The sequence below is a fragment of the Delphinus delphis genome, chromosome 6 (assembly GCF_949987515.2).
Source record: "Delphinus delphis chromosome 6, mDelDel1.2, whole genome shotgun sequence".
Lineage (NCBI taxonomy): Eukaryota > Metazoa > Chordata > Mammalia > Artiodactyla > Delphinidae > Delphinus > Delphinus delphis.
Genome location: NC_082688.1, coordinates 42488492 through 42509046, shown reverse-complemented (window position 1 = coordinate 42509046; position 20555 = coordinate 42488492). Strand labels below are relative to the sequence as shown.

The 20555-nt window shown below is 41.2% G+C and overlaps 1 protein-coding gene and 1 pseudogene across 2 annotated transcripts in view; one reads left to right on the top strand and one right to left on the bottom strand.

Annotated features, from left to right (window-relative positions):
• LOC132427280 (guanine nucleotide-binding protein subunit alpha-14) overlaps positions 1-20555 on the bottom strand; it is a 194919-nt gene that overhangs the window by 124955 nt on the left and 49409 nt on the right. The window lies entirely within an intron of this gene.
• Positions 994-1086, top strand: LOC132427824 (U6 spliceosomal RNA; annotated as a pseudogene).

Below are 20555 nucleotides of genomic sequence, written 5' to 3'. Positions count from 1 at the left end.
ACAAAGATTTAAACAAGCTTCACAAGTGTCACTCTGTACCCATTATAATATATGGCATTGTTCCCTCTACGCCTCTAAAGGCACCTCCATGCAGGGCTGACAGTAAGGATGGCGTGCGGTTAAGCTGATCACACCTGGTCTCATCCATCCCTCTCTGTTGGGTCAAAATACCTTCCCAGACTAGTTGAACAAACTTGCTTACTGCGATACAGAAATCCCTCTGTAGAGGCCAGAGATAAGAAATCTTTTAAAGGGGGGGAAGGATGAGGGTGAATCAGAAAAAACACTACAACATGCCAAGCAAGTGATACCAATATTTCACAGTTTAACAAAATGTTCACCCATCAACAGAGGAAGGGATAAACAAAATGTGGTATCTGCATACAATGGAATATCATTCAGCCTTAAAAAGGAAGGCAATGTTGATACACGCTGCAACACAGATGAACCTTAAAAACATTATGCCAAGTGAAAGAGGTCAAACACAAAAGGGAAAATATTATATGATTCCACTTATACAAGGTACCTAGCTAGAATAGCAAATTCATAGAAACAGAATGTAGAATAAAGGTTTCCAGGAGCTGGGTTAAGAGGAATGGAGAGTTATTGTTTAATGGGTACAGACTTTCTCTTTGGGATGATGAAAAAGTTCTGTAAATGGATAGTGGTGATGGTTGCCCAATATTGTAAATGTACTTAATGACTGAGTTGTACATCTTAAAATGGTTTAGTAAATTTTATTTATTTATTTTTTTTTGTGGTACGCGGGCCTCTCACTGTTGTGGCCTCTCCCATTGCGGAGCACAGGCTCCGGACGCGGAGGCCCAGCGGCCATGGCTCACGGGCCCAGCCGCTCCGCGGCATGTGGGATCTTCCCGGACCGGGTCACACAAACCCGTGTCCCCTGCATCGGCAGGCAGACTCTCAACCACTGCGCCACCAGGAAAGCCTGTAAATTTTGTTATATATATTTTATCACAATAAAAAATGGTGGTGCTCACTTCTGCAGCACATCCACTAAAATTGGAACAATACAGGGAAGATTAGCAGGATGACACTCAAATTCGTGAAGTATTCCATATTTTTCTAAAAATATTGAATCACGATGATATACAGCTGAAACTAATAATAATATTGTAAATCAACTACACTTCAATTTTTAAAAATATGTTTTATAATAAGTGTTTCCTAACACGTCAATACTTAGCACAAAACTCAGGAAGCTAGGATGTGATTCCATTTTCCTTTAGCTAGCTAACTTCTTAGTACACTAACAAACATCAAAGCTGTATCTTATTTTCCTGTTGCCTAGTTTCTACCAGTCAAAAGGGGCCTTACAGAGGGGTCTTTCTTTCTTAGGAAATCTCTCCTCTTTTGCACTGCTTCATCCTTCACTTTGGGATAAAGCTCAAACGATGTATTGGGTACATACCTTTCGGCCAACCCAATATTATTGACTTTCTTTGGAGGATTTCAAAGCTTGATGGACTAGGACATTTTCAACCCACAGTCAAGATTTTAGCCACAGGAATTACCCATATGTGTTTTTAGAAATAATTCCCTCTAACATCCTATGAGTCTGTAGATGTTTCTGGAATAGCTGCTTATGGGATTTCGTTAGAAAACTTCAGCAGTTGTAAAAAAGTAAAATCATAGGCTAACGCTATGTATTCAGAAAACTCAGAAACCACTGAGTTCAAATAACTGAACAAAATTCGACAATAGGATCTTGAGATCCAAGAGTGTGAATGGCTTTGTGCTAGGGTCCTGAAGATACACCATCCCTTCTCTCAAGGACACTGTGTGAGTAGGCAAGGCATATAACAACACATCATTTAAATACATTTAGAAAGTAGTGTGTGATTAAGTGCCACATTGAATGGAACAGGTAAGTGCTACGGAAAGTCTAGGGAGAAAGAAAGAGTAGAGTCTGAATAGTCCTAACAAGGACAGAGCACCTAAAGTGAGTAAGGGATGAGGGCTAGGAGCAAGGAAGCTACTTGAAGAACACAAATGAAGGGACAGAATCCAAAAGAATTATCACGTATGAGGGAGGAGGAGGGCAAAGAAGGGAGCCACGAAGCTAGAGTAAGGCACTTATTCTAGGAAGTAGAAAGTAACAGGAAAAAGGGAGGCAGGAACCTACGGAGGTAGTGAAGAGGGAGTGGTTTGAATGATTGAAACATTCAAACACTAGCATCTGGCAAAAGCCCCAAGTGCCAGAACACACCTATTAGCTACCAAGTTCTGCTGGAAATTTTACAACAAAAAATACCATATTTAAACAACAAGGTCCTGCTGTATAGCACAGGGAACTATATTCAATATGCCGTAAACCAAAATGGGAAAGAATATTAAAAAAAAAGAATGTCTATATGTGTATGATGGAGTCACTCTGCTGTATAGCAGAGATTGGCACAGCACTGTAAGTCAACTATAGTTCAATTTAAAAAAAAGGTTTTTTTAATACCATACTTGTGTCTATTGGGTAGGTGGTGAGTTGAGAGATGATATCAAATCTATACCTACTTATGACAGTGTGTTGTGCATATAAATATTTTTAAAAATGCCATACTTATTTCATGCTGATTCAACCTATATTTACAATCATTCTTTTTTTTTTTTTTTTTGCGGTACGCGGGCCTCTCACTATTGTGGCCTCTCCCGTTGTGGAGCACAGGCTCCGGACGCGCAGGCTCAGCGGCCATGGCTCACGGGCCCAGCCGCTCTGCAGAATGTGGGATCTTCCCGGACCAGGGCACGAACCCGTGTCCCCTACATCGGCAGGCGGACTCTCAACCACTGCGCCATCAGGGAAGCCCTACAACCATTCTTGACATTAAAAGCTAAGTTTTTAAATTGTAAGATCAAATAACTTTATGTTTAGAATTTTTGTTTTATTTTTCAAAATGAAAATTCCAATTAAGCCACTCCTACCCCCAGTATTTAGTATAAAATATTGGGACCCATTCTAATTAGGGTCACTTTAAGTAGTCTTTTTCCTAAATCGACCATTTTCAGATCATGGGGCCTCCTATAGGTCTTAACTAGTTTATTCCAGCCCCAGCCAGAGTTAGAGCCCAATACCAGATTACTAGGCTTCTGGGAGCAAACACTGGTAGCTGTTATCAAATGCCCACCAACCTCAGAGTCTATATGAAACCAATCGGACATTTGGGTTGTTCACACAAATGCAGTTGCTCAGTGGCAAGGGATTAAAGTCTCAAACTCTCACCAGATACTATTGCCCCGCAAATGTCAACCTAGGGACTAAAACCAAACAAGGAAGAGATCCGTGGATCAAGGCGACACCATCGTCTCAACAATGGAATCTAATATAGATCCTTTATTCTCTTCACAGCTCATGCTATATATTATCATTAGGAGGGAGGCTCTGAATCAGTTTCCTTAGAATGTGAGTCTGTTTCCATGGTGACAAGAGTGTGCTCCTTTAAACCCCGGGACAAATGAATGGAGCATTCAGTAAGTCAGGCAATTTCTGGGTATTTTCAAAGCCTCAGAACAGACAGATAATGGCTCTAAGTCTTACCAAACATTGATTTGTTTCATTTCTAAGTGCAGAGGAGGCCAATGACGGAGAAATATATAAGAACTGCATCCCAAACCAATATTGACCCTGGATCAAGTGTAAAATAAGCCTGATTCTCAGAGGGGCTTATCTTGTCAAATGAAATTACACTGGCTTCACCCTGGCTGGCACTGACATTGTAATTGTCATGCACTCAGGCAGAACACAGCAAAGGGAAAAAAATTTTTAACGAGATTTTTCCTATCAATCCAACTGAAGTGGTACTTTCTAAATACCAAGGATGGTTAATCTCCTATTTTCAAATGGTGACGATGCGCTCAAGAATCTAAATAAATAATTTTTTAAAGTCTATATAATCCTTTCTTTTGTGAACTACCTATTAGACAATTTTCTATGGAGTGCAACTTTGGGTCTTGCCACTATATATGTTCGTTTGTTAGAGTTCATGTAGAATTGCTTTAAAGAAAGACCAGCGCTACTTTTTTTTTTTTTTTTTTTTTTTTTTGGTGGTACACGGGCCTCTCACTGCTGTGGCCTCTCCCGCTGCAGAGCACAGGCCCCGGACTCACAGGCCCAGCAGCCATGGCTCACGAGCCCAGCCGCTCCACGGCATGTGGGATCTTCCCGGACCGGGGCACGAACCCGCGTCCCCTGCATCGGCAGGCGGACTCTCAACCACTGTGCCACGAGGGAAGCCCCCAGCGCTACTTTTACAGACTCTTGGCGAAACTTGACTTGAAGTTGGATAGCCATGGATTAGGAAGAGTCTTGTCAGGAAGTACAATTTTCACACAACAATGTTAAACCCATCCCTCAGCTCATTTGATCTGTTTATCTTTAAAATACGAATCTGCCCTTTTTCAACAACAGAAAACCCTCACCAGACAATATGCCTCAAAGTACCTTCCATCAGATCCTTATCAAACTCTTTTCTCGAGAAATGTCCTCAGATAATTGTTTGAAGGACACAGCTTCAACCAGGATTGTGGTTCTCAATCCTGGCCACACTTTGGAATCATCTGAAGAGTTTAAGATAGAAGATCGGTGCAAGGTGGGGTCCAGGCAGGATATTTTTAGAAAACCCCCCTGGTGATTCTAAGGTACAGCCCAGGTTGAAAACCACTGACATGCAGAGGCTGTCAGTATGGTTAGACCTAATGAGCTCTTTTTAAAGCCTTATTACTACGCAAGTTATACACGAATATATTATACATGAATATATCTTTCCTTATTTAAAAAGTTAAAATATTACAGCTAAATCCTGCCTTGGCCACCTCCACTGCTCCCCTCCCCAAACCCCAGTCCCTTCTCAGTTATGGGTGTTCTTCCAGAACTCTTTCTATTTATTTGCATACATATGTATTTTCACAGATACATTAGTGAATATACATATATATGAAAATACATGTACATTTCATTTTTCAAAATAATTTTTTAAATTAACTAATTTATTTCTTTTTGGCTGTTTTGGGTCTTCGCCACTGCACGTGGGCTTTCTCTAGTTGCGGAGAGCAGGGGGCTACTCTTCCTCGCGGTGAAGGGGCTTCTCATTGCGGTGACTGCTCTTTGCTGTGGAGCACGGGCTCTAGAGGGCAGGCTCAGTAGTTGTGGTGCACAGGCTTAGTTGCTCCACAGCATGTGGGATCTTCCCGGACCAGAACTTGAACCCGTGTACCCTGCATTGGCAGGCTGATTCTTAACCACTGCGCCACCAGGGAAGTCCCTCAAAATAATTTTTAACATGTGTCATACCACACGTATTATTCTGCTGCCATGTTTTCACTTAATAATATGCCTTTGAGCTCTTTCCATGCGGTACTTCTCAGCCTCATTATTTGTAACTGGTGCACAGTAGGAACATGGCATAGTTATTTTTAGAAGCCATTCCTCTAAATCCATGCCATCCAATATGGTAGCCACTAGCTACAGGTGGCTGTCGAATACTTGAGCGAAGCTGGTATGAGCTGAGATGTGCCGTACGTACAAAATACATGCCAGATTTTGAATACTTACTAAGAAAAAATGTATACGTTATCTTGTTAATAATTTTTTAATCTTAATTGTATGTTGAAAGGAAAATATGTTGGATATATTGGATCAAATAAAACATTAAAATCAATTTCACCTGTTTTTACTTTTATTAATGCAATCATTAGAAAACATAAAATTACTTATGTGGCTCACATTATATTTCTATTGAACGGTTCTGTTTTAAAAGATGGCCATTTAGGATATTTGCCGTTCATCTGACATTACAAGGAAAGTGCCCCAGTAGCATTCTTATACATCAGTGGCTCTCAACAGGAAGCAATTTTGCTCCCCTGGGCACATTCGGCAATGTCTGGACACATTTTTGGTTGTCACAATCGGGGTTACCACTGGCCTCTAGTGGGTAGAGGCCAGGGATAGTGCTAAACATCCTACAATGCACAGGACAGCCTCCCAAAACAAAGAATCGTCTGGCCCGAAATATCAGTAGTGCTAAGGCTGAAAAACCCAGCTATGCATGAATCCTTGTCCACATATGGAAGTGTTTCTCAAAGGTAGACCTGAAGTCAAAAAACTGCCTGTGCTTCTGAAACATTGAGACACCACAAAACTGCCCTCCGGAGTGGATATGCCAGTCAGCATATCTCATCAGCAGTGCGTGGAAATACTCAAATTAATCGTAAAAGAACAAATAACCCAACCAAGAAAAGTTCAAAAGGCTTCAAAATGTCCACTCAATATTGTAAGTTCTTACTCTCATCACCAGGAATGACAATACAACTCTAAGTCCCAGAGTTTTAAGTAATATTGGGACGTTTAACCTACGTCTACCCTTTTAAAAACTGTCTTCTTTGCTCTCAGAACATAAATCATTTGGGGCCCTAGCATAGTTAATTTATAACTAACTAAACAACTAACTAGTATATCTCTCTGCTTTTCAAATGTGGCTAAAATTTGAATCTTGGGAGAGTGAACTGCAAATCTCAAATACTTCGCTAATGTTTAAAAAATGACTTGTATTTATCTTACACCCTCGTCCAGAGCCCTAGAGCACTGTCTATTTTCCCAGCAAATGTCACCCTTGGAATGACCTTCATGTATAGTAACTGATAATACAAGCCATGTGCCAGGATCAGGTGTTTGTTCTCCAAGGTACCATATATTTTTTAGTTAGAAATTATCCTGCCAAACAAGGCCGCACGTAGAAATACATTACAGATCTTAATCTGTTAACGCAAACGCAGAGGTAACGTTGATTTGAAATGCATTGTTCCTATACTTACATTTTACCTACTCTTTTTTAGAAAACAAGATTATTAACCTTCTCCAATTTTCAATTTCCATATTTACACAAATGCAAACTGTAGCAAACATGGTTCATGTTCCAAGTTCTCTGCATGACAAGTGTAAGGTACTCTACAGCCATAAAGCTTTTTAGGAGAACTGTGACTCTTATAAGCTTCCTCTGTTATGAACTCCTCATAAAGAACTAATTTTAACTTTCTTCCTGGAGTGAACTTGAATCATGAATTCATTCTCAGTATGAGCGCACGCAAAATGAGACAAGCGCTAGAAACAATACAATTAGTTCTGACTTACCACCATTTCTCCCACACAGGTTTTAAAAAGTATGTTTTTAGGGGGCAGTTTTCAGAGTTAAAGTATTCAAACTGTGGCCAGCAAGCGCTGTGATGACATTTACCATGTCTTGGTCTAAACTGATACTTAATTTTTGTTTTGTTTTGTTTTGTTTTTTGCGGTACGCGGGCCTCTCACTGTTGTGGCCTCTCCCGTTGCGGAGCGCAAGCTCCGGACGCGCAGGCCCAGCGGCCATGGCTCACAGGCCCAGCCACTCCGAGGCATGTGGGATCCTCCCGGACCGGGACACGAACCCGTGCCCCCTGCATCGGCAGGCGGACTCCCAACCACTGCGCCACCAGGGAAGCCCCTAAACTGATACTTATTGACTTTCATATTTAGGGCCTAAAAGATTCCAGATAATAAAAGAAAAAAGAAGGGGAGGAAGAGGAAAAAGACAGAGGAAAGGCTGGACTGGAAACTCCTTGAGGAAACAGCATCATCGTTCTTGTTTATCACTTCATCCACAGCTCCTAGCCCAGGTCTCAGCATAGCTAACATAACTCAAACACATGATTAAAGAATGCAAGATAGAATACACACTACTATATATAAAATAGATAACCAACAAGGACCTGTAGAGCACAGGGAACTATACTCAATATTTTGTAATAACCTAAAAGGGAAAAAATCTGAAAAAGAATATATATATGTGTATACAGATATGTGTACTATCTATGTGTATCTGAAACTAACATGATACTGTAAATCAACTATACTTTAACAACAAAAAAAAAGGAATGCAAGACGGAGAAAAATAATTACCCAGGTTAAAAAAAAGCACACAAGTTAGACTAAGATACTGGTTCAGAAGCACAAATGAGGATCTGGCCAAATTGGGAGTACTGGATGGGCTGGCGGGGGGTAAGCAGAGCCCCAGTCATTCTGAGGAGGCAACACTAACTGTGCCTTCTGGGGGCGCAGCGGTGGGTAGGGATAGTCAAGTCTCTCAGAATCGGTCAGCGGGCCCTTTCTTGTTCTGCCACTGCTCACCCTTGGCAGCCCGCTCAGAGCAGACAGGCCTGCGCCCAGCAAACCCTTTTTGGCTGCCCGGTGGAGGCAGCAAAGATGCAATTTAGACATTAGAGTGGCCCTTCAGCAAGCCTTCACGGGATTCAGTTGGTAAACCGAATGTCACACCACTTCTGAGAGCAGCAGAGCGCTCTGCTACCTGAGTCTCGTGGAACTTCACATCAGACAAGTTTGCCGGTGCCCAGGCAGAAAGGGCCTTCCATGTAGCCGAGCCTTGATGAGGAACCCAAGTCCCACACGCCCACTCTTATTTCATTAAAGAGCCCTACTGCTCCAGACGCATCTTAAGCTGAATATCCAGCCTCCTGTATCTCTTTTGCCTGTTTTTTTTTTTAATGGGGTCGAGAAAACAAAGTTTCTTCCCCACAGAAGGTGGACTGAACTTACTCATGCTATTAACATCTTCTGCAACATGTCTCAGGCATGCTCTTTTCTTGATCCTGGCAACGAGGTGGTAACTAACAAGAGGGGCCAAGAGGATCACGGTCCTGTTAGCACAGTGGCTACTGAGGTCACTGGCACTTGGGTATCTAAAATGGCACAGCTGGTAAATGGAAATACACATTGCCAGATGTGGCTGGCGCTTTAGCTGCTCCGCCCCCTTGCTGGAGTGGCCAGAACTGTCCTGCCCAACAGGTTTCTTGAGCAGCTACTACGCATCAGGTCCTGTGAAACAGCTGTGAATAAGATGGAGATGGTCCCTGCTCCCGAAGAGCTTAGAGAATGGCAAGGGAGAGACAACTCAACAGAAGCCACTTCTTTAAGGGAAACAAGCAAATACGTATGCCCTTCATTCCAACACAATTTCCTCCTCAATTTTGAGTCACTTTATTGAGACACAATCTACCTACTATAAAGTTTACCCATCTAATGTGTACAATTCAATGGTTTTTAGTATATGTGCTGAGCTGTGCAATCATCACCATAATCTCATATTAGAACATTTTCATTATCCCAAAAAGCAACCTTAGACCCATGAGCAGAGATTCCCCATGCCATTACCACGCCAGCCCAGGCAACACTAATCTTCCTGTTTCTCGAGATTTTGTTATTCAGAACACTTCAGAATGGGATCATGTAACATGTGCTCTTTTGCGACTGGCTTCTTTCGATGACCATAATGTTGTCTGAGGTTCCTCAATGCTATAGCACACATCAGTACGTCATTCCTTTTTATTGCCAAATAATATTCTATTGTATGCATATGCCTATTTCATGTATCCATTCTTCAGTTAATAGATTGGGTTGTTTCTACTTTTTGGCTATTATGAACATTCATGTGCAAGTTTTTGAATGGACCTAGGTTTCAATTCTCTTGGCTAGATACCTAGGAATAGACTTGCTGGGTCATATATTAGCTCCACGTTTAATTTTGTGGAACTGTCCAAGAGTTTTCTAACATGGCTGCATCTTTTTATATTCCCATTAGCAATGTACAAGTCCTCAAATTTTAATGTTTCTGAATATGGGTACAATTTATAATCCATGTGCATATTTAATATAGTGATCTTTTCCTTACTTTCTTTAATAGCTGTCTGTTATTAAATTAATGGTGTACTTTAAATTAGTAGTATCCTAGAATAAGGGAAATAATGATATAGTAATAATTCACTGAGCCTCAACCAAGTACTAGGCACACCTTGTTTAATGCTCATTTACCCTGTAACAGAGGTATTACCTTAATTTGTAGATGAGGAAACTGAGGTTCAAAAATGGGCCATAATTCCACCATTAAAATGTCTATAAATAACAAATGCTGGAGAGGGTGTGGAGAAAAGGGAACCCTCCTACACCGTTGGTGGGAATGTAAATCGGTACAGTCACTATGGAGAACAGTATGGAGGTTCTTCAAAAAGTGAAAAATCGAGTTGCCATATTATCCAGCAATTCCACTCCTGGGCATATAGCTGGACAAAACTGTAATTCAAAAAATACATGCACCCCTATGTTCATAGCAGCACTATTCAATAATAGCCAAGACATGGAAACAACCTAAATGTCCATCGACAGAGGAATGGATAAAGTAGATGTGATATCTATCTATCTATCTCACAGTCATAAAAAAAGAATGAAATAATGCCATTTGCAGCAACATGGATGGACTTAGAGATTATCACACTAAGTGAAGTAAGTCAGAAAGAGAAAGAGAAACAGCATATGATATCACTTATATGTGGAACCTAAAATGTAACACAAATTAACCTATGTACGAAACAGAAACAGACTCACAGACAGAGAACAGACTTGTGGTTGCCAAGGTCAGGGCGGAGAGGGATGGACTGGGAGTTTGGGGTTAGTAGATGAAAACTATTGTATAAAAAATAGATAAACAACAAGGTCCTACTATATAGCACATAGAACTATATTGACTATCCTGTGATAAACCATAATGGAAAAGAGTATAAAAAAGAATGTGTGTGTGTGTGTGTGTGTGTGTGTGTGTGTGTGTGTGTGTATCACTTTGCTGCACAGCAGAAATTAACACAACACTGTAAATCAACTATGCTTCAATTGAAATAAAAAGGGCTGGGCTTCCCTGGTGGCGCAGTGGTTAACAATCCTCCTGCCAATGCAGGGGACAAGGGTTCAAGCCCTGGTCCGGGAAGTTCCCACATGCTGCGGAGCAACAAAGCCCGTGGGCCACAACTACTGAGCCTGCGCTCTAGAGCCCGTGAGCCACAACTACAGAAGCCCGCGAGCCTAGAGCCCACACTCCACAACAAGAAAAGCCAACACAATGAGAAGCCCACGCACCGCAACGCAGAGAAGCCCCTGCTTGCCCCAACTAGAGAAAGCACGCATGAAGCAAGGAAGACCCAACGCAGCCAAAAATAAATAAATAAAATTAATTAATTAATTTAAAGAAAAGAAAAAGGGCCATAATTATATAGCCTCTGCACCATGGTATTATCAGCATTTGAACTTGGGTTGATTTTCTGCCAAAGTCCAATTTTCCTCTATACCTTCTCACTATTGTTCAAAGATGAGCAAGGGATAATATGTACTTTCTATGATTTCACAATCTCTGAGACAGATAAATACATAAATAAATGAGTACAAGACAGGCTGTGATAAGTACTCAATCAAAGGAATTCTAAAAGTACTCCGTGTGGCCAGAGATCAAATTATACAGGAAATATTGGAATCTTGGGATAAGTGGTATTTAAGGTGGGTTTTGTTTGGCAGGTGTGGGTAGAATCAATGCTCTAAGACTGTGCCGTCCAATATGGTAGCTATCAGCCACATGCAGCTATTGAGCACTTGAAACATGACTAGTCCGAATTGGGAAGTGCTGTAAAAACACACTGGATTTCAAAGGCTTAGTATTTTAAAAAAAGAATGTGAACTATCTCATTAATAATGTTTATATTGAGTACATGTTGATAATATTTTGGACATACTGAGTTAAAAATATATTATTACAATTTCACCTATTTATCTTTTTACTTTTTTTCCTATCTTTTTACCTTTAAAAATACAATTAACAGAACATTAAAATTATCTAGGTGGCTCATAATTTTATTGGACAGTGCAGCTCTAAGAAATAAAGATGGCAGAGAATATGCCGGGATCATCGATTGCTATCACTGAAAAATCCAAGAGGTGTAACAAGAAACAAACTTGAGAAAGGAGGTGAAGGTCTAACTATTTAGGGCTCAGGTGCCCTGCAATGCCAAGCAGTTTGAACTTTGGTCTGGATGTAACAGAGAGTCAAAGGTTTTGAAAGGGGAGTGAAATCATCGGGTCTGTGCCTTAGAAGGCGGATGTCGGCAACCCTTAGTCAATAGCATTGACAGAGGTGACCAGACCAAAACCCACCCCACAACTCTCCAAACTCATAAAAATGCTGGATCAAGTGTAATGCCACAAGAATACACAGCCAAACTTGGAAAAGCAGGAAAAGGAATTCCCAGCTGCCATAAACAGAAGCAATTAAATACCAGAGCAATGGGTCAAGAAGCTCAGGTGTGTTGGAACAGGACACAGGCCATTAGATCTGGGGGCTGAGGCTTTCACATCTGTGTGGGGAGAGGAGCCCAGGTCACTGCCCTGCACAAAAAGGGATGAGACATTGAAACACACGCGTAAAACTGGCACTAGAAAAGAATCCTGCCAGTGGAGGCAAGGACAGAAGCTTGGACAAGGGATGTCAGTAAAAAGAAAAGGAGCCAGCGTAGGATCCTGTAAAGACAAAGTGCAGGAAAACTGGGAGATGGTGCTGCCTGGTGAGCTAAGCAAAGGCAGTGTCGAGAAGTGGGGGGGGGGGGGGGGGGGGCGGGGGGGAGGCGCACGGGTGCCAACTGCTGAGCCGTAGTGGAAACAGACAAAGATGAGACAGTGCTTCTGATCTGGTGATTACAGGTTACCCCAGGCCTCAAAGACAGCAGTATCAGCACGGTGGCTGGAACAGAAATAAGCAAGGGTAGCAAACATGACCTTCTCTGAACGTTTTAGAAGTGACTTGGAGAGACAGGCTGCTGGTCGCTTAAAGAGAGAAACAGATCAAAGGAATTTCTTTTTAGAAGCAAGAGTCATACGGAGGAAGTCAGTCAAACAGAAGAGTGGTTCTAAAGATCAAGGCAAGAAGAAGAATCAACGAAGGAGCAGGTTTAGAGGAGGATAATGACCAAAGATGGAGCCTTCGAAAAGGCAAAAGGTGCTGACGTCCACCAGAGGTTCAAAATGATACTCATTTAAGCCACGGAGCTATTCTGGAACGGGGAGCACAGCGGCTGAGGGCCTACAACAAGGTTTGATGCTTGGACCGAGACAAGGAAGGCCCCAGGAACAGTGACGAGTGGCAGGGAGGGCCCGGCTGCCATGGACTCCCATAAACACCATCTCAGGTGTGGCCTAAACACTGAGGTTACCCAGGGTTGCCCGAGCTAGGTGCAAAACAGTGGTCACAGAACGTTGAAGAGGTGACGCCTTGCTAAGAAGCCAGACTGGGTATGGGAAAAAGTGAAACCAAAACTAGAGAGAAAGACTGAGAGACTAGGCAGACACGGGTATAGAGATGAGGCCACACAATACGACACAGGGTAAAGGCCAGTCTGTGCTGCTTCTACGTTATAAGCAGTTAATAGTCAAAGGAGGAAAAATACTTATTTTGCCATTTATATTTATCCTCAACAGTGTAGTCATTTGAGTAAATGGTAAGCATTATGTCAGTTCATAAGTGGAAAAAGACATAGAAATATTAAAATACAGAACTGTTTTCCTTCAACTCTTTTGCTTTTCAGTTCCATCATTCATTCATGGAATCATTCTGGTGTTCCTGTAACGTGTCAGTTTCTGGAGGATGAGGATGTGAAGAAGTAGAACGCGCATTTTATTTAACCTGAAACTAAACCTTTATCCTGAGAATTTGAATTCAGTGAGTCTGAGGCCTGTGTTTATACAGAAACCAAGAAAACAGTCATTGGTCCTTTCCTTCAGGAGCTGGAGGAGGGTCACAGATGGACTGAGGAAAGTCAGGGGGCCTTGCCTTTGATGCTAGGGTGTCACATTATAGGAGAGTCTGTCTTCACTTGAGCATATTTACACTGTGGGAATGTTGGTATTCTAGCAACTGAGGAGCAATTCAAAGAGGCCGCTGAGATCAAAGGACTTGGGGGAAGCCCTGAACAGTGGGAACTGGAAAGCCTATGACAACTCAGAAGGTTAAGCAGAAAAATCAGGTCATTTGGAAAACTACAGTTGGTCTTCAGTGGTAGTTAGTGATTTTTTGGCCAGCGAGCAATAAGGAATTGAAAAAGGAACAGTCACAGTGGCAACAAATGTTTCACAAGAAAAAAATATCAGCAGAAGAAACACAGACCTAACTTGGAGGGAGGAGAGATTATAAAATGTGTCTGTAAAAGTACTTAGACTGGGAAATAATATCCAAAAAAATTCAGACAAGTCTTACATCTTCCTTCTATCTTGGATAGTCTTACCTTTCGGACATTTCTCTCTTTCCACCCTCTCTTTCTTTCATAAAATGAAAACAAATATATACTTCTTAGTTCTCCAGACTATGCAATGAGACACTAGTTCCAAGTACATTCCAAAAGATATCTTACAAGAGGCAGCTTTGCTTCAATATGCAATAAACTGATCTGTGACCTGTGGCCCACGGTTTTTAAAAATATTTATGTTAGAATCACAATCTGTAATTAAAAATAGAAATTAACTACAATTAGCTACAAATAAAAAATCTAATTGGTTTGAATTAGCCAAGGTAATGGAGTCTATCAGAGAAATTAAATATTTTAAAGCAGTAAATTAGCCTAAAAGGCATCCAGCGCCTTGCAAATCTTGCAAAAACCTGCTGCCTGCATGTCTCCTGGGGACTCTGTACATTTTAAAAACGAGGTCAGGCCAGGTCCAATTAGAAGGGTGAATACAGGATGCTTCTGAATGTTTTGGGGTCATAATTTAATGAGCTATAGCAATAATTTGCTAAATGTTCCATTGGTGGCTTCATGGAGATAATATTGTAGGTAGATTAGCACAGGTCTATAAGTGATTAGGACCTGCAGGTATAAGCCATGAATAATAAGCCCACAACACAGTTAGTGCTAAATGAATACTTAGTAACATTTAGTAACGCTATTTCAGCTAAAATTAGATTATAGGTTACTTTAATACCCGGCTTGAAAATTACTTTTCTCAAACCTTGAAAACTTCCAGAGAACAATCTAGGTTGAATCTTTCTGTATAAAGCATGTTGGGGATGCAGGAGAGGGGAGCATTTATAGTGAAGATCTAGGTTTCAGCCTCCACTGGGATATAATCAACCTGTGCTCAAGGAGTTGAATGTCAGTAAGCTGGCTCCACTTCCCAGGGCATCTGCAGGCTCTGTGAGGGAGTGAAGTGGGAAGGAGGGAAGGCAAGGGATGAGCAGTAGAATGAGAAAGATCTTTCATCAAAACCTCTAAGAGACCTGGATGCTTGACATCAGGTGGAGAACCACCATAGCTCAAGACAGTCAGTGGCCCAAAACAACTGGACTTCTTGTACCCTTTAGGTACCGCCATTTGTTTGTTTATTTTAGCCTGTGTCTGCTTCTCTGTGGTCACTAGACCAGAGGTTGGGGGAAATTTGGGGGTTGGCATCCTATAGCTCTACCTCGGGGAAGAAGGGAATGCAGCACACAGTCAGCTTAGCAAAAGAGTGGACCTGCAAGAAACACAGGGAAGCAAGTTGGCACTGAATATAAACAAGGGTTTGGCGTAAAAACTAGTCTCAGCAACAGAGTGATATACTTGACCTTATGGGTATTTAAGGTGTGAAGAAAAAGGCAAAGCAAGGTTGAAAGAAATCACGATTTTCTGTGCCTTACTTCTGAAAGAAAGAACCTGTTTGGTAATTTCGGGTGAAATGAAGAGGTTCTTTTCCAGGTTGCCACAAATTTGGAAAGGTGGTTAAACGTACACAGGAGAACTACTGATAAGAATAATGGAAGAAAAAACATTTACACAACCTGGAATCCATATATTGTATCTACTGTTTTTTCTCTTAACTTGAATAGATGGGAACATAAGGATTAATGTACATATGTATTCTCCTCTCACTTTATAATGGGTGGTAACATAAGGATTCTCATCAGCTGACACTCTCAGAAATATTCACGAATCTTTGAGAATCTCATTACGTGCAATTAACAGTAGCCGTCACATCTGACAAGCTCTGGTATATAATCTCAGTAGCTTTTTGATTTACACTCAATCTCACACAGGCAGGCAGCCCTCCTCCATGTTGAAGCTATGCTATCTGCAACAATGGTCCATCCAACCTTGAGGCAGCAAAGGAAGAGAAGAAGTGCACGTAGGCTCTTACCTGCATTGCCCCAGAAGAGACTCTCTGCTCAAAGCACATGGCTCTGATATAACAGCAAGGGAGGAGGGAAAGCACAGAGGGGCACGAAAAATATTTGGTGTCTGCCAAATATAACTGATGTCTGCCACACACTCCTAACTTACTGAAGAAGTATGAATCCGCCAGACACATGCCTCACCGGGGGTAAAGTAAATAAGGTTACTAAGGACACTTTAACTTCTCTAGAGGATAGTTTGAAATCACCAACCTTATCTAGAGACAAAACATAATGTTTGTGACAAGTTGCGAGAAGGTGATGATTTCACACCTCATGCTGCTGCTCTACATTTAGGGTTGGGGCTTTGGCCCAGGCAAGGTACAGAAAGTAGCTGTTGGGGTCTCCTTTGATTTCAAATCTGGCTAGAATCCAAGTTTCTCAACTTCAAGTCCAATGTCATAAAAACTAGACATTGCTTCCTTCTAGAATGTGGGGCTCCTACTGAAATATCAAAGTCGCCTAAACTTTCCACATGAAAAAAAATTAATTTCAGGTCTTACTTTAGAGTACTGTTAGGCAACCTTGTTAATTAGAATCACCTGGAATGGTTGTTTTTGTTTTTTTTTTAAACTAGCGATGTCTGTGCCCCAACTCAGGCCACTTGAGTTACAATGTCTAGGGACAAGCCCAGGTAATGATTTTTTTTAAGTTATCTGGGTAATTCTAAGGGGCAATTAAGTCTGAGAATCTCTATTTTAGAAGACAGCCACCCCATTCCCTAGAAATTACCAGTTGTTACTGGTTTTAAGGCCAGAAAGCTTTAAGAAGTAAAATTAATGCTTGGGACCCACCCCAGATAGTCTGATTTAACTGGTCAGAGTGGTGCGGAATGGACACTGGGATATTCCTCAGGTGATTTCACTGTAACGCCAAGCATAAGTACTATTTATGGTGTCACAGTCATCCCTAAACCGCCTTGTCAGGCCAGAGATGGAGTGACTAAAATTGGGGAGAGGGAAGCAGCACCATGTGGTGCTATCCATGGTGCTGAAATGGAACTGCAAGGAATTTTTAATTGGTAGCAGCAATGAACATTTATTTTCAATTTGATAAAACAAAACCTTCTACTATTTCATATTTTTAATTGAGAGATATAAAAATTCTCCTAAGCACAGAACTACTGGTATGTGTATTTTTGGTTCTATGTTATGGTTTGTTAAGGGAGAGAGATTTTGAAAGAAAGAGGATTTGCTTTGCTATTTGTCCAGAGATCAGATAGGGCAAAGATCAAAATAATTATGACTGGTGCTCTTGGAAAATCTATACATTTTTATTTTTTAGCTATGATAGTATCCTGAATATTTTTTAAAGTTTTAAATTATTAGAATTTTTAAAAATATAAGATACTTTACTTCCCATCTAAAATTTGAAAGCATAAATGTTTGTTTTTATTTTTCTGCTTAAGAAGATGGAAGTGAAATAGTTTGAGAAACAACCTATTTTCACAGAGTAACATTCATCTTATACTATTTAATGATACTACCACTGAAGATTTCCAGTTGATGCATTTGTGAGCTTCATAAAAAAGGAATTAATATGGTGCTATAACCCCAATAACTAGATAGGGCCTAGAGGTTAATGTTTCCCACCTTCCCCTCCACATTCCTTATATAATGACCACAAATGAATTGTCCAGTCAGTCATTTCTTATATTCTCCATGGTCTAAAAACCTACGCTCATTCCCTCAAACGTCTATGCTGTATGTTCCATGACTCCATCCAATAACAACTCAGTAACAAAAGGGATGACGAACACTTTAAACCTTCTCCAGTTTATGACTGTTCTCTGAAACACAGAAAACATTTTCCACAGTGAATTACATTATGAAGATATGAGCCTGATATGCTAACCTGAAAATGCCAAACATCTGAACCCCACCTTATCAGCAAACAGCTCGGAAACATATGCCTCTTCTTTGCTAAATTCTAACCTTTCCCCAAAGGCAGCAGTATGTGCATGCACAAAATCTAATCAATCACACAGGACTTTCCTTTGGAGCAGTTACCTTCCTACTCCTCTACAAGCACTTGGAAACTAAGGGCCTTAGGCTAGACACCCAAAGCAGCACTCGCTAATATGATCCATGGGCTGTTTCAAGAGTTAATGAGGGGAAAAATATCCCTCATCTTAAGTTAAAATCACTCAAGAACTCATTTTACTTATTACCAGGCTGTATAAGCTTGAACACCTGAATTTACTACTTTGGGAAAAAGAAGAGTATCTGCCCCATCCTTTCTTAAACACTCTATACTTCAAAGAAAGAATTTCAGATAAATTCCATTTTCCCCTAAATGAAAGTTCAGAGCTTTGCCAATTTGGTTAGTATAGCAATAAAACAGAGTACAGTTCTCACACCTTGAACACAGCTTATCCTTCATCTGTTCAGACATTTAATGAGTGGGTCTGATAGTCACAAGCCTTTAGTGGATTCAAGTCAAGGTGTTTTTACCAACGCTCAAGTCCAACCATATTCCAATGGGGCCCTCCCCCCGCCAAGGCTGTCATCAGAGAAGACTTCTCTTTGCCAAAAGGGCTCTCAGGAGAGAGTTAGTTTACGGTCAACACAATTAGAATCATTTTAGCATAGCCTCTTTTAAACTACTCGTATTCCCTATCTATAAACTAAACACTCTGGGAACCTGCCTATTTATTGACCACTTTCAAAGAGGGCTCTGTAGAATCCAGAAACAGGAAGACAGAAAAAGATTTTGAAGGAAGGTCTTTGGAATTTCTGGTCACACTACCGGAGCTCCAGGGGGCTGCTTTGATGGTGAACTCATAACCTCCTCAGGCTACGACAGATCCCAGTACCCCAGTGTCTGGCTCAGCTGCTGACACAGCTCTGCAGTAAATTTGTTTTTCCCATCAAATGATCCAAAACTCTTGTTCTCCAAGGAGTCATGTTTTTTTATGGAAGTAAACAAAGAAATCATAAATACTCCTCTCTCACCATTAAGAGTTCATATCACTTTACTGTGAAGACACTCATCATCAGAGCCCACAAACAGCAGACCAAGGGTGATGGAGCGAAACAATGAATGATCATGGCAATAAGATGAAGTCTTGCCTCGCTTTTATGTGAGGACCTCTGGGACTGTCCTATCCGTGCCTCAGTGGTTTCAGTCTCTCACATAATTCCAGAAAACTATATTATGTCTAGGGCCAATGACAGTTTTATATCACTTGAAAACCTTGTTTAGAACTTGTTCTACATTGTGTTTCCAATATGACTCAGCTGTTGGAATAAAAATAATGGTGAAAAATCTTAATCTATAATATGAAAGGAACAAGTTTGGTCACAAGTGCTACAATCTTAAATTATAGATTAGCACAGGCTACCTTAAAAGACAAAATTTTAAAAATTGAATGATAATGAAAAAATTAGTTTTGTGCGAGTATATCCAGATCCTCAGTTTGAACAGTAATGACTGTTTTTCCAACACTTATCTCACTTAAAACCTTACCCTCATTTAATGTTTCCCATATTGTAGTTTAGCTGAAATCCTCAAGTGCCTCATTTCTGCACAGATTTTGTCCTTATAAAGAAATAGGTTTCAAACACAAAGAGGATTCATTACCAGAAAAGGGAATGGACCAGTTGGGTAAGAGGGGCAGAGACTAGGCATCCATCTAAAATACTCCAGTAAAACTAGAGATCCATCGTTTTCAGAAATAATAAATCCTTCCAAATTGACTGCCATCTCAAAAAAAGCCTCATGGACCTAGAGAACGCCGTGGCCCTTATCCCAGACTATATAAGGTGACACTGGTCATGATGTCTGGGGCAATTGCCAGGTCACTGCTCCTGTCCTATTCCTTGGGAGTCCAACCCTGGGAGGCTGGGAGTGTGATGCGGAGATGGGATAGGCTGTCTCTAACCAGGATCGCTAAGATCCGGTCATTAGTCCCACCCTCTGCCACTCCTGTAAAATTGGGATACCAGATTATGTGGCTAGCCCTCAGGCACCCTGAACAAGTGAGAGGTCTTCACTCTAAGGCTGGCTACAGCCAGCTGAGTGCAAAGGAGCAGGGCAGGTGGGGCTCACCACCGTCTTCAGGTGAGAATGCTTTGTGCCAACGTGAACCACTTGCTCTCTCTCACATCCTGCAACCACTCCCCCAAACCCCAATGCTACTGGGCCCAGAAGCTCTAGGAAGCGGGGTGTCCCAAGCCCTCCCCCTCCCCCAACAACAGAGAAGAACAAAGACTTGGAACCAGAGACCAGCTGCTTGTTTCATGTCTGCTCTGTGACCTCGAGCACATTCTTTCAATTTCCCAAGAATCAAGTTTCTTCAGTTTTGTAAAGTGATGTTCGCTTTGCAAATTCAAAGGAACTCTTGATGCCTGCAGTCCCTGGTCCTGGGCTTGTCAAAGACCTATTATTCCTCCTTTTAGCCATTTATGGTTGTTTTCTACAGCAGGCTATGCTGAGTGGACCCCAAATTCTCCTCCAAATACTGATATTTTAATGACAGTCTCACAG